At 41.7% G+C, this 13,408-nt stretch overlaps 1 long non-coding RNA gene across 1 annotated transcript in view; it reads left to right on the top strand.

Moving 5' to 3' along the window:
- LOC122916414 overlaps positions 1–13,408 on the top strand; it is a 91,464-nt gene that overhangs the window by 15,189 nt on the left and 62,867 nt on the right. Inside the window, exon 3 of the long non-coding RNA XR_006386195.1 lies at positions 1,687–1,737. This is a non-coding gene — a long non-coding RNA (uncharacterized LOC122916414). The remainder of the gene's footprint in view (positions 1–1,686; positions 1,738–13,408) is intronic.

Genomic DNA, 13,408 nt, shown 5'->3' on the forward strand with positions numbered 1-13,408 from the left:
AAATAACTATGTTTTCCATTTTAGTTCGTCTTGAGATCATACTTCCTCATTGTTTAAAATGTGATAAGAAACCTTCATTCTTGAGCTCAGAGGCACTAAAAATTGTTGTTGTTGTTGTTCTTCAAGATAACAATCCCAGTAGCTAAGTCAAGTAAAATTAAATAAAATCTATCCTATGGTATAAAAGGAATTTGAATTTTCCCTGAAAAAGGAGTTTAGAATTCATCCTGAAAATAGAGAATTGACAGAGAGATTCTTATTCTCTATGGAGAAGAATGCCAAACCCAGTTTTACTCTTTTTTTCAGTGTATCTGTTTTTAGAGGGGGGGGTAAAGAGAGGGAGAGAGAGAGAGAGAGAGAGAGAGAGAACCATAAACCAATTTTAGAAAGCAAAGACCATTTTAGGCCCTCATCATAATATAATTTTTGAAAAGAAAAGACATTAATCTTCTGAAAGATAACTCTTTGCAAATAAGGAAAATCACCTAGGCATTTCTTTCCACAGTAGGAGTGAAACCAGAAGGAAAGAGTACATTAGACCCAGAATTTCCTCTGGCCTGATAGTGAAGAGTATGGACTCATCTCTTTCACAGATACTGTTTCTAGAAACTAGCAGTTTTGGGGGAAAGTTATTTGTATGTTTAATGATCTGAGACTGTTTTTCTACCAGTACTGTTATATTGACACTGGGCAAGTCGAGGGGGTGGGGAGGAAGATGGATAATGGGGTACTGGTCTTATTTGCTTAGTTACTTATGTTGCAAATTCTCACTTACTGATAAACACACATGGCCACAGTTGCAGAGTGTCTCTGGGGGCCATTTAAAATCATGCACTGGGAACACCTGGGTGGCCAATCAATTAAGTGCCTGACTCTTGGTTTCCAATTAGGTTGTGATCTCAGGGTCCTGGGATCGAGCCTCGTGTCAGGTTCCTGTTCAGTATGGAGTCTGCTGGAGTTTCTCTCTCCCTCTCCCTCTGCTCCACCCCCCAGCACTCTCTCTCAAATAAATAAGTAAATCTGTAAAAAAAACAAAACACTATGGAGTATTATGCCTCCATCAGAAAGGATGAATACCCAACTTTTGTAGCAACATGGACGGGACTGGAAGAGATTATGCTGAGTGAAATAAGTCAAGCAGAGAGAGTCAATTATCATATGGTTTCACTTATTTGTGGAGCATAACAAAAAGCATGGAGGACATGGGGAGTTAGAGAGAAGGGGGTTGGGGTAAATTGGAAGGGGAGGTGAATCATGAGAGACTATGGATTCTGAAAAACAATCTGAGGGGTTTGAAGTGGCGGGGTGGGGGTGGGTGGGAGGTCAGGGTACCAGGTTGTGGGTATTATAGAGGGCACGGATTGCATGGAGCACTGGGTGTGGTGAAAAAAAGTAATGATACTGTTATGCTGAAAATAAATAAATGAAAAACAAAAACAAAAACAAAGCAAAACAAAACAAAAACTAAAACAAAAAAAATGTATGGACCATGGGCTCTGCCCCACCATCCTAACTTCATAGGTAAGGCACCCAGTCTTTGAGGATTTTGACTTTCTCCTTAGTTAAATGGGGGCTCCCATCTCTCAGAATTGTTGTGACAACTCAATAATAATGATTAAAAAAATAATAAAGTATACGACGTAGAACACAATAGTTAATACTGCTATTTTCCTTTTCTTTCCAAAGGTTGACCAAAAACGACCCTAATGTCCCCTGACCTGAATTGCTGGCCAAAGTGTAAGTAAAGCTCAGATGTCAAAAGACAACTCAGACCTTAACAATGTTCACACTTGCTATAATAGCAAATGCACAAGTTGTTTCACATTCAAAGCCACTGTCCCTTTTAAAACCACATGCATGTTTCCTCCACAAATAAAAAGTAAAAACGAACGAAGAAAAATCCCAAGATGCCAGGCAACAAACTCTGCACATGACTCAGTGTGGTACCCGCATTAGGTACTTTTAAAACTGCTCTGGCTTAAATGTCAGAACTTCCCCAGAAATCTAAAGATGAGTTTGAAAAAAAAAAATAAAATAAAGAAAATAAAGATGAGTTTGAATATCAAAATTTGGCTTTGATTTGGTTTTCCAGACCTACTTAATTTGTAGATGTAAAGTCTAGGCAAGCAGAAATAATTTCACTTACTTTATCTAATTGGACAAATAAAGACTGAAGTGATACTAGAATCGACTGTACTAGACAGTATTCGCCACAATATTTGAAACAGTAAGCTTTGTTTCATATGTATATGAATTTAGATTTTTGTTTGATTTGCTATATGTTGTTGAGATTATTATGTCTTATATACATATGAATTTATGTAAATGCCTTCAAATCGACTGTCCCTAGAAACATTATCTATGAAAGAGGTAAGTCCTTTCACTGATACACACAATGCATAGGACAGCCCCTACAACAAAGGACTATCCAGCCCCAAATGTCAATGGTGCTGTGGTTGGAGAATCTCTGGCTTAGAAAGAGCTTCCCGATGGTGGGGTCCAGACCCTTCTGGTTTGGGTTAATATTGTGAGGTGATAACAGGATTATCTGTGTCTCAGTAAGCACCGAGAATACTCTGTAATGAAATGATACAAAATATTCATACTCTTTGCTCTTTGTATTGTTGTGTCCACAAGAAATGAAAGCTTCTAGCTTCTTAGGGATTTTGGAAGGCTATCATAGAAGACTTCAATGATCTTTATAAGAAAATTATGCAGACTAAACTTGTATACTGCTGGTGCTATATGACGGCTCTAACATAATGCAAACTGTCATTCTGAATGAGCCTATTAGAAATAATTCATGTTTTTCTGGCATATGAAACCAGAGAGAAGTGTGTTTTAAACCAATGTTCAGTTGAGGAAGTGCTAGGGACCAGGCTCTGGGGATAGGCTGGGAGGAATGATACACTCACTGACTTCAGACAACCAGCAGTCCTAGGACGAAGACAACTGTGAGTCAAATCATGACCTGAATCAGCCTAAAATCACAGCAGGCTGGGTGCTGGGGAAAAGAGGAGCCTGGTCTCTAGGAGTGGAAGGTAGAGAGGTGTTGCGTGGAGGTGACCGAGCAGGTCAAGGAGGTCAAGAAGGCCAGCACCACTGGGGGAGGGATGGGGGAGTTGCTGGAAGGTAGAGTGGGGAAAGCAGAAGGAGGAGGCCAGGGTAGGAACTCAGATCTTTATCATAAGAGCAGTAAGAAGCATTAATTAATCAGAAGCACAAGATAATTAGTTTTTCTTTTTTAAAAAAAAATCACTCTGCTTGGAAATGGAAAATGGATGGTATGAAAATAATTATACTATTTTTATTCCCGTTATTTAAGTGATATCCTGTCTCCCTCCCTGTCCCCAGTCCCACAAAGGAGAGGCCTTGCCTACACTATCCTGAGATGCAGACAGGTTTCTTAACTGGGTTGATGTATGGAATCAATGTGAAAATTCTGAAAGTGATGTCCTGAAGGTGGGACAAGGTCTGAATTGGAGGAATTGGTCCAAAACCAAAAATCCATGGGTTTAGATAAAAATAATGAAACAAGATGGGCACTACAGCAAGAAATTCACTGTTGGAGAAACACACAGTACTAAAAAAGGGAGAGCCTGGAAGGATCCTCTGATCATGGCAGGCACGTTTCCTGTGACTTTTCCTGGACACAGCAGGGCAGGTAGCCTTTCCCAGATGACCTCTCTTGTGAATAGTGGGAGACAGGGTGTCCCTGGGTTCGATCAACGAGTCCTCTTATGGAGCTCTTGCAAATTTCTGATGCAGAATGTGAATTTCCCAAATCACTGTCCCATGGGCATTTCCCCCACGCTGTACCAATATGGGACTTCCATGACCTCACCAGGAATCCAGTACTCTTCATTTAAGATTATCTGGATCCCCTGCTAGGTCTGGCTGCTGGAGTGCATGGTGGAATATGGGATCTTAGCAGGCTGGGAGAGGCAGGCACTTGGCAAAGACATGGCAAATGCCCATGGAAGGGACAATAGAGTAGAGAGGCCAGAGGTTTTATTTAAAGGAATAGCACCAGAGTGGATTTTTCCACTATTGTAATATGGCCTCATCCTGATTCTAATATTTGTGGTTTTCTCCTCTTTTTATACCATTCTGTGTTTTTGATAATCCCATCACCACATTCTATTTATTTATTTAGGAGGGACACTTTGTGTCCTGGGCTATCAATATGGGGCTGTCCTTTTGAGCAGGGCCAGGACCACTGTGCTGCACACACACAGAAGGCATCATGTGCACACAGTCTGTGTGAATGATGCCCCCTGGAGTTGTTCTCTACACACACATACATTTGGAAATTTAAAAACAGAACATTAACCATATCTTGTTCTTTGCATTCCTTTTATAATGCAATGCTTCTGACTGATGAAGCAAGTAGTCAGGAACTGTGGGGAAAGAAGGAAACATGCACAAAGTCATATGCCAGGAGGATATCTTTCTGTATTCTTTGGTTAAAAGAATTCTTGGCTTGGTTCTCTAACTCTCACTGTGAGTTCTGGAAGGCAGGGGTGGTGTCTACCCTGGTCACTGGGGTTTACCTAAATCTTGGAACAGTCTTCCACACAAAACAGGAACTGGGTAAATACTTGTGGAGTAAAAAAAAAAAAATTTTTTTTTTCATTTTTGTGGACATTGTTATTGATTGGGGTTATTTTCAGCTGTTGTCACAGAACTGTTCCTGCAGAGGCTTAATCAAATAGGCAGCTACTTTTTCTCCTTCGTGGTCTGCAGGCAGTTGCATGGAGCCCCACAAAGTGACCAACAAGGAAACTGTTCTCTTTCCCTGCTCTGTTCTTTGCACGAGGCTTTTGCCCGAGGCTTTTGCATGCAGGGTTGCAAGAAGATTGTGCCAGGCCTCCAGGTGGGACAAAGAATAAGGTCAAGGGGCAAAACAAGATGATACTGTATCTTTTTACTGGAAATAAAGTAGTTTGTTCAAAATCTTCACTAAGATCTCTGTAACAAACCAGGACATAGCATCCTTTGCCCCAAGAGGGCCGAAACCAAATTTATTTTACTCTGACTATGGAGTTACCTGTATTCTCTGGGTGTTGCTACAGTGGCACAGGGCTTCTTATAGTGCCCATGATGTATGTACATTAAATATCTGATTTTTTCCTATGTACATGACAAAAATGTTCCTTATGTTATTTACTAAGAAAAAGAATTTTATAAACCTAATTCCCAGCATGGTATTTTTGAGAAGCTTTTGAGATAATACCTAAAGTTGCTTCATTAAAAAAGGAGGCTGACAATATTCCTGACAATATCTTAAGCCAAAAACCTTCTTGTGATGGGGCTCATGAGAGTAATCCAAACTGATTGTGTCTGATCAGTAATTCAGGATTTAGATTAAACAAGAATGGAATCCAAAGACAAATGATCCCTTTAAAGAAACAGTTAGTATGCTCATCTTCATCTCACTAACGACATTTTTTTTTCCCCACATGTTCAAGACCTGGTTTTATTACCCATGTACTCTATGAAGAGCTCTGAGCTCCTATCAGGTTCCAGGCGCTGGGCACAAACACAAATGCATTCATGGAGCAGTGAGTGGGAGTCTCACCCCCGTACTGGGGTTGTTGCCGCTTTTGATCCCCAAGGCCAGCGCCCTCAGATGCTTGCATTTCAGTGGCAGGAGGTAGAAAAGAGACAAAGGTACAAGTAGATAAAGAGCCCCTTGTAAACAGGAATCAGAGCCTGAAGAAAATAAAACGAGGCACATAGGGAGAATAAGTGAGTAGCTGGTGGAACAGGGAGCCCCTTTCGATTGGGTGGTCAGAGGTCTTTCTTGAGATCCAAGGGAGAGATGGGAGCCAACCCGGAGTAGGCGGCGGGGAGGGAGGCGGGCAGGCACAGAGGACAGCCGGTGTAAAGCTCTGAACCTGAATAGCTTAGTGTTCCGGCCAGGAGAAAGCGCAGGTATGGCCGAGAGTAGTTATTAGGCTGGGACTAGTTGTTAGAGGACGGCAGTGCGTGCTCACGAGGGACCAGGTCACCCAGGACCAACAGGCCATGTGAATAAGCTTGGACTTTATCTTAACCAAAATTAGAGGCAGCTGCAGTGTTGTCTGATCTGTGACTTGGAACTTCTCTGTGATGATCAGCTGTAGGCATTCAGGCTGGCAGTGCTCTTGTGGGGAGTGGGGCTCGGCGCTTGGATTCTGCTGTGAGACAGATTTGGGAGGTGGAGCCCATGAGATTGGCTGTAACCTTCAGTTGCGGGGTGCATCGGGGAAGAGAATCAGGACCACTCCCGGCTTGGGGATGAGGCACAATATTGTACCTGCATCGATCAGCTCCCTCTGTCATAACTCTCTGGGTTAACCCCAGGCTGGGGGGCTTAACCAACAGACGTTTATTTTCTCACAGTCTTGGTGGTTGGAAGTCCAAGATCAAGGTGTCAGCTGATTTGGTTTCTCCTGAACCATCTCCCATTGGCTTGCAGATGTCTGCAATCCCTGGGGCCTCTCAGTGTATCCAAATTCCCTCTTCTTATAAGGACCCCTGTCAGATTGAATTAGGGCCAACACTAATGTCTTATTTTAACTTGATCACTTCTATTACAGGCTCTGTCTCCAAATACAGTCACATTTGGAGGTACTGAGGATTAGCACTGCAACATACATATTCTGAGGAGACACAACTTAGCCTGTAATGGTCCACAATGAGCAGATATCCAGATAAACCCAGCAAAGGAGCGGTCATGAAAGATAGTGAATCTTTTAAGGTGTTAGAGATACCATCAAGATATAGATTGTGTTTGCAAAGAAATCTGGATGTCTTAATATATTTTTTCTGGTCAGAACAGCTCTGCCAGGGTTAATAGTATCAGAGAAGAAACTAGAAGGAGAAGACTTGGAGGGGAAGGAGAGGAACAGAGGAGGGAGCCAGAGAAAACAGACTTTTTGAAATGATTCTCAGGCTTTGCTCAGTGAGAGAAGTTGTCATGTGCAATTATATTTACCCAGATATAAAAATTTGCTTCAGAATGTAGTGAATTTCATGATCGTAGATGAGCTTTGATATTGAGAAAATTGGTTACTTCTCTGGGGAGGGAGATGGGTGGAAATGATTTGCATTCTGGCGGGGATGGGGCTTAGTTATTAAGGAGAGTGGCCCAAGTCAATGACAAACTGGCTGCTACTTCCTTAGTGTTTTGAAATCATGGTGACTCCAGGGTAAGACGTTCTCACAATGAAAATATTTAACTGTTTTTTTTTCATGATAACATAATTAATGGGTAATTATTCCTGTAGCCTTTGTGCATGATTAGATGTTCAAAGAATGCAGGAAATACGTAGGGAAGAAAATGAAATCCTCTGAAATTCTACCCTCTGAGATCACCAGCATCAACAGTGACTCATCGTCATTTCTTCATGCTTTACTTTATGCATATATATGCACATCTTTAATTCACACCATGCAAGCTATGTTATTTACAGTAGTGTGTGTGCATGAGCACGTGTGTTTGTGGGTGTGCCCATGGGGCTCAACTGTGCATGCATGCTGTTCCCTCTCCCTATCCATTCCCTGTGAACTGTGCTGGCAACCTGTTTCCCATCCTTTCTGTTCTCCAAGGACCCATGCTCACTTACCAATAAAGACCTATATCTACACTCAAACACAGGTTCCATTTTAAAATTAATGTCTGTTTTACAAAAGTGTGATCTCAAGTGAATATGTCTGTATATACAAACACTCATTTTCCCTCATCTCACTTTCTCATTCACCTCTGTTCTTTGCAAGTGTTCTGCTTCGTAAGTGCTAATGGCGTGTCTGCTTTGTTCCTTGAATTCAATTTCGGTGCCTGTTGAGATGCTGTATTTCATCAACATCTCTTCTGTGAGCATCACATCTTTGTGTCAGCACTGCCCTGGTTTTCCCAGCTTCTCCTTCTCCCACCTCTTCTTGGTGGGGGAGATGCTGGGGTGCTTGCTGGTGGACAGGTGATGTAATTAGATGTTCCATTAGCATACACCCCACAGACTTTTCTCAGGAGCGCTCTCCCTCTCTAAGTGTTAATTCCGTTGAAATGTCAGTGGGTCAGAGGGTATTTCTACACATTATTATTATTAGTTATTCAGCAATCTGGCTCACTGTGTGAATTGACCCTGACCTTGGTTTGGAAATCCACAAAGTGCTTCCCTGGACTTTTTGTCTTTGTCACTGCTTTCCATAAAGGTAGAGATTTGTTCTCCTCTCCCTATCAGAGGGACTTAGATTCCCATGCAAGGCATGGATCCAATTTCTATGACTTCTTCCTACAGAGCCTACCCAGGTAATTTCCCCAAGATCTGCTCACCTCTTCCATGTTGCTTCTCTGATCCCAATGCAGAGAATGATTATTGCTTAACTGAACCTGCCTGGCAATCAAAATTGTTTCTGTTGAGATGATGTTCCAGTCCTTCAATTAAATGTCATTCTCTTCAGGAATGCTTGGGTGGCAGAAAGGAAAATTGTTCTATGTTTCTGATTAGTGTGCTTTTCACTGTAGAAAATATTCTTAGCATGGATCTTGAGCCCAGGGAAGCAATGTGATTGCTGCTTAATATTTTGAAATCTTAACCCTAAAGGGCAAGCCAGATATTTACTAGTTGTACATTCTTAATAACACACATTAAATAAGTTGCAACCATGAATGCAGATAAAATTAATTCTACCTAGAGTTAATGGAGGGGCGCCTGGGTGGCTCAGTGGTTAAAGCCTCTGCCTTTGGCTTGGGTCATGATCTCAGGGTCCTGGGGTCAAGCCCCGCATCAGGCTCTCTGCTCAGCGGGGAGCCTGCTTCCTCCTCTCTCTCTGCCTGCTTCTCTGCCTACTTGTGATCTCTGTCTGTCAAATGAATAAATAAAAATCTTCAAAAAAAAAAGAGTTAATGGAAATATATGATGCTGTTTTTCGACTTTAATGGAAACTTGCTAAGATTTTATTTAAAATATTTTGTGAAAAGTGAAGTTATAATAAAATTATACAGAGGGAAAAGTTCTAGAATGATCCATAAGTGTGCACGTGAATGCAGTACTTTCTCCAGCAGTCATTTATCGTAAGAGGATTTATGGCTGTTTCATGATTTCCAAGGGCCAACTGTTAGCACAAACTTGGTCTTACCAGGTCCAACACCACACCAGGAGGGAATGGGGATGGAATGCAGAAACTGGCACATTCTGTTGGGCATGCTCCTTGTCCTCTCGTGCAGGAGACTCTGGGTCCACAGGACAGGGGGCAGCTGCAGGACCGGGAAGGGGCCTGGTATCTGCTGAACTTTCCTGAAACACTGAGTGGTGACTGGGTCTGAGGACCAGTAATGCTGGAGAATCTGTGTTGAGATCTCTGTTTCCAGAATTCAGAGCTCTCTGGGGTCTGCCAAGCAGGCGGATGCTCTCTGTGCTTGGCTCTCCTGTCACTATGTCTGGGAATTAGACAGAGAAAAAAATCCTTGGTTGCTCCAAAATGAGGCTTCAGTTCATGGAACATTTCCACAATGTCAAGCCTTCAGTAGCTCAGTACTGGTGTATTTGTGTGTGTGTGTGTGTGTGTGTTCACATGTACAAATGGTTCTGACCTTATTTTAGCAATTTAAATGCAGGTTAACATAACTTGGTTTTCCTGCTGTGTGGGTGCCTAGGAAATTTAATTGAATCTAACCAACACTTGTATTCTCTGGAACGGACAGATGAGTTTTCTCTGGGGAATGAAAAATACCAGGTGGTTCGAAATTAGAAGACAGCCTGTGAGAGCAAATGAACTCCATGCAGGGAACTGTGAGGTCTGCATTCCCACCTTAACTCTTGTTGTCCATCCAGGGAAGTGTAAGTAGGTCACTTAAACTCTTAAGAATGTTTTAAGTCAAAATTTAATCAATGGTAAAAGAACTAAATTGGCTATCTGACTTAAAAAGCTCCTTCCAGATTGAAAATCATCAGCCAAGGGTGAAACAACAGATCGACTACTTATTGTCTTCAGATGCTTATATAGAAAAGCATTAAATTACGAGAGCATTCAAAAAAATCATGTAATAAGCAAAAGAATCCAGTAACTTCCTGACTTTAAGTTATAACTAGGGTAAAAGTTAGACACTCTAAAAAAAAATCCCCTTTAGTAATTATTGCATTACACAGACCATTGCCCTGATTATTCATTCATTCCTAAAATATTTCAAGTTCATGCTCTGTGGGCAGTAGTTGCAAGGTGCTAGGGATGCAAGCTAAAAAGACATACATGCCTTCCTCGAAGTAGTCATGGAAGGTGGGTCTTGGAGAAAGAATGGAAAGTACATAGTAAAGAAGCTAATGACTACAGAGTATAATGAGGGCTACCATACCTAAAGGACACCTTGCTGCCTAGGAAATGCTGATCTTGTTGCACATTTCCATCCACATTGTGAAAACATAAGATGGAAGTGATTGCAAAATGTTCCTATATGCTCCCCACTCACTGGATTTTCAGCAGCTAAAACCAATCATGATGAATGAGAAAATGTAGATTTGAGTGTAATATATGTACTGTTTCAAGGAATCGACACAGGAAAATGTAAGGGGAAGGGGTATTAGCTCTGGAATGAGGTGGATGTGAATTCAGATTCTGGCTCTTTTTTTTTCCTTCAATTTATTTATTTTCAGAAAAAGAGTATTTAATATTTTTTTCACCACACCCAGTGCTCCATGCAATCCATGCCCTCTATAATACCCACCACCTGGTACCCCAACCTCCCACCCCCCTGCCACTTCAAACCCCTCAGATTGTTTTTCAGAGTCCATAGTCTCTCATGGTTTACCTCCCCTTCCAATTTACCCAAATTCCCTTCTCCTCTCTAACGCCCCTTGTCCTCCATGCTATTTGTTAAGCTCCACAAATAAGTGAAACCATATGATAATTGACTCTCTCTGCTTGACTTATTTCACTCAGCATAATCTCTTCCAGTCCCATCCATGTTGCTACAAAAGTTGGGTATTCATCCTTTCTGATGGAGGCATAATATTCCATAGTGTATATGGACCACATCTTCCTTATCCATTCATCCGTTGAAGTGCATCTTGGTTCTTTCCATAGTTTGGCGACCGTGGCCATTGCTGCTATAAACATTGGGGTACAGATGGCCCTTCTTTTCACGACATCTGTGTCTTTGGGGTAAATACCCAGGAGTGCAATGGCAGGGTCATAGGGAAGCTCTATTTTTAATTTCTTGAGGAATCTCCACACTGTTCTCCAAAGAGGCTGCACCAACTTGCATTCCACCCCCAAACTACTAGAACTCATACAGATTCTGGCTCTTTCTAAACTGGTTCCTCTAAGTGAGTAACTCAACTTCAAGCTTCAGTTCCCTTGTTTGTACAAAGGGACACACTGCCTTTCTCACTTGCTGAGCTAGTGAAATAGGAACACGTGAAAGGATCTATTTCTCTGGTCTCCTCACTTGGTATTGGTCTTATTTCAACTTCTGTAGGGCACTGTTTTTCCTAAGTATCTGGAGATGTTTTTCCCATCACACAAGAGGATAAAAGATCTCCTCTTATCTCTGGTACAATGGAGACACCTTGGGATCTGGAATTGAATTTGCCTTGTTAACAAGTTCCCATTGACATGGCAGTGGGCCTTCAGCTCCTTTATGAGGCTCCTTAGAAAACACGCATGTGATGAGAGACCATCTCTTTGGGCTCCTAGACTGTCTAGGGTGTAGTCTCTGTCTTCACTGTCACTTAGTTCCATTCACCTGCTCTCTATCCCCATTAGGGCCATTTTGACCATTTCACCCTGTCTCTGTTACAAGTTCCTTGTCCACAGCCACTCAGCCCAATACCCTCAACCTCTTCACTTGGCCAGAAACCATCTATTTAAACCTAATACATGCCAAGTGCCAGGCAATGTATCTTCTGCTTTGTGGGAGTCACTATCTGGGACACAGGGATGTGCCCATCATGATGCCCTGTTATTTCTACTGTCTGGAAAGCTATTGCTAGAGCTTGCCTTGTTTTACTTAATGGGAAATATCATCTCCTTTTCTGAAGTTCACCCTTACAGAGGGGCTTTGCTACATGGTTGCTTGACCTGAGAGATTTTAATTTATGCATCATCTTGCTTTCCAGTACTGTACCTCCCACAAAGTTGCTGGACCAGTTGGGGGTCCCTGAAATCCACACTATGATTTAGTTAATGATGTACCCATCACTCTTCAATCCTGATTCTTTTTAGGACTCTGAAAACTGCTTTTGAATAAGGCAGGAACTCTTTATCCAGGAGACTCCTTGACTCCTGTATACACTGGTGGAAACAGATAGAAACCTGAGTATGCTGTCACTTAACTTCACCCACAGATATGTCTGTACTCAGTATGAAGCTGGGACAGGCAGATACACTTCAAGATTTAACACAAATGGGATATTTCTTTTGAAAGAGCTCTTGACTTCCAGTCATGTTGATGGGTTGAGCATAACAGATCTCCTTATACTATTCTGAATGCAAAGAAATTGTGGATGAAATATTTAAAAATATTTTTGAAGATTCAAGATCAAGGTAGGGAGACAGTAGAAGGGAGGAGAAGCTGAACTGAACCAGCCTCTAGATAAGGGACCTTCATACAGAGCTTTTGACAACTGTATGAATGGGGAACATATGTGTGGGTTCACACTAAGCAGGAAAAAACCTCAGTGCCTAGGTTGAAACTAGGAGCTGGGGGAATTATTACGTCTTTGAATAGGAACTGGGCTATCTACCCATGAGGCTGGGGTCCAAGTAAAGAGCAAACTGACCACCCTTGGTCATTGACTGTATGCAGAATTATCTACGACCAGGCCTGTGGAACTTTCAGTTGTTGAACTCACAGAGTTACGCTCTCCCAGAGATTTAGCCCCAGAACCCACAATAGGTTTTGGGCAAATAAAGAACTACACAGAAAAATTTCTAAGACCCAGAGAAAGAATAGTCATGGAGAACAATGATGTGAAATGAGATCATACAGAGGAATGGTGCAATGTTTGATAGAACTGGCTCCATGAACGTTGATCTATGGTACTACCCCTGCTCTGACTCCAAATTGTAAGTGCGTGTCTAAAGGAGAAGTGATAAGAGAAGACTATGAACACAGCTTAAACGAGTATGTTTAAAAGTCAAAAGGGATAAAGGAGAATATGACCTAAGGATAAGAAGTTATGAAATAGAAGAAACGGGTATAAAAAATAACTCAAAATCTGGGAATTAAAAAAAATCACTAGAGGGTTTACTGATTCATTAGACAAAACTGTAGGGAGAATCAATAAAGGGGTAGATAGATCAGATAAATCTTTCAGAAATCAGCATTGAAAAATAATGATGTGAAAAATAGAAAAGTTAAGAGGTATGGAAGACAAAATGAACAGTCCCAGCACACCTGTAATGGAGTCCCTGCAGGTGATGG

Source organism: Neovison vison, chromosome 8, assembly GCF_020171115.1.
Source record: "Neovison vison isolate M4711 chromosome 8, ASM_NN_V1, whole genome shotgun sequence".
NCBI lineage: Eukaryota > Metazoa > Chordata > Mammalia > Carnivora > Mustelidae > Neogale > Neogale vison.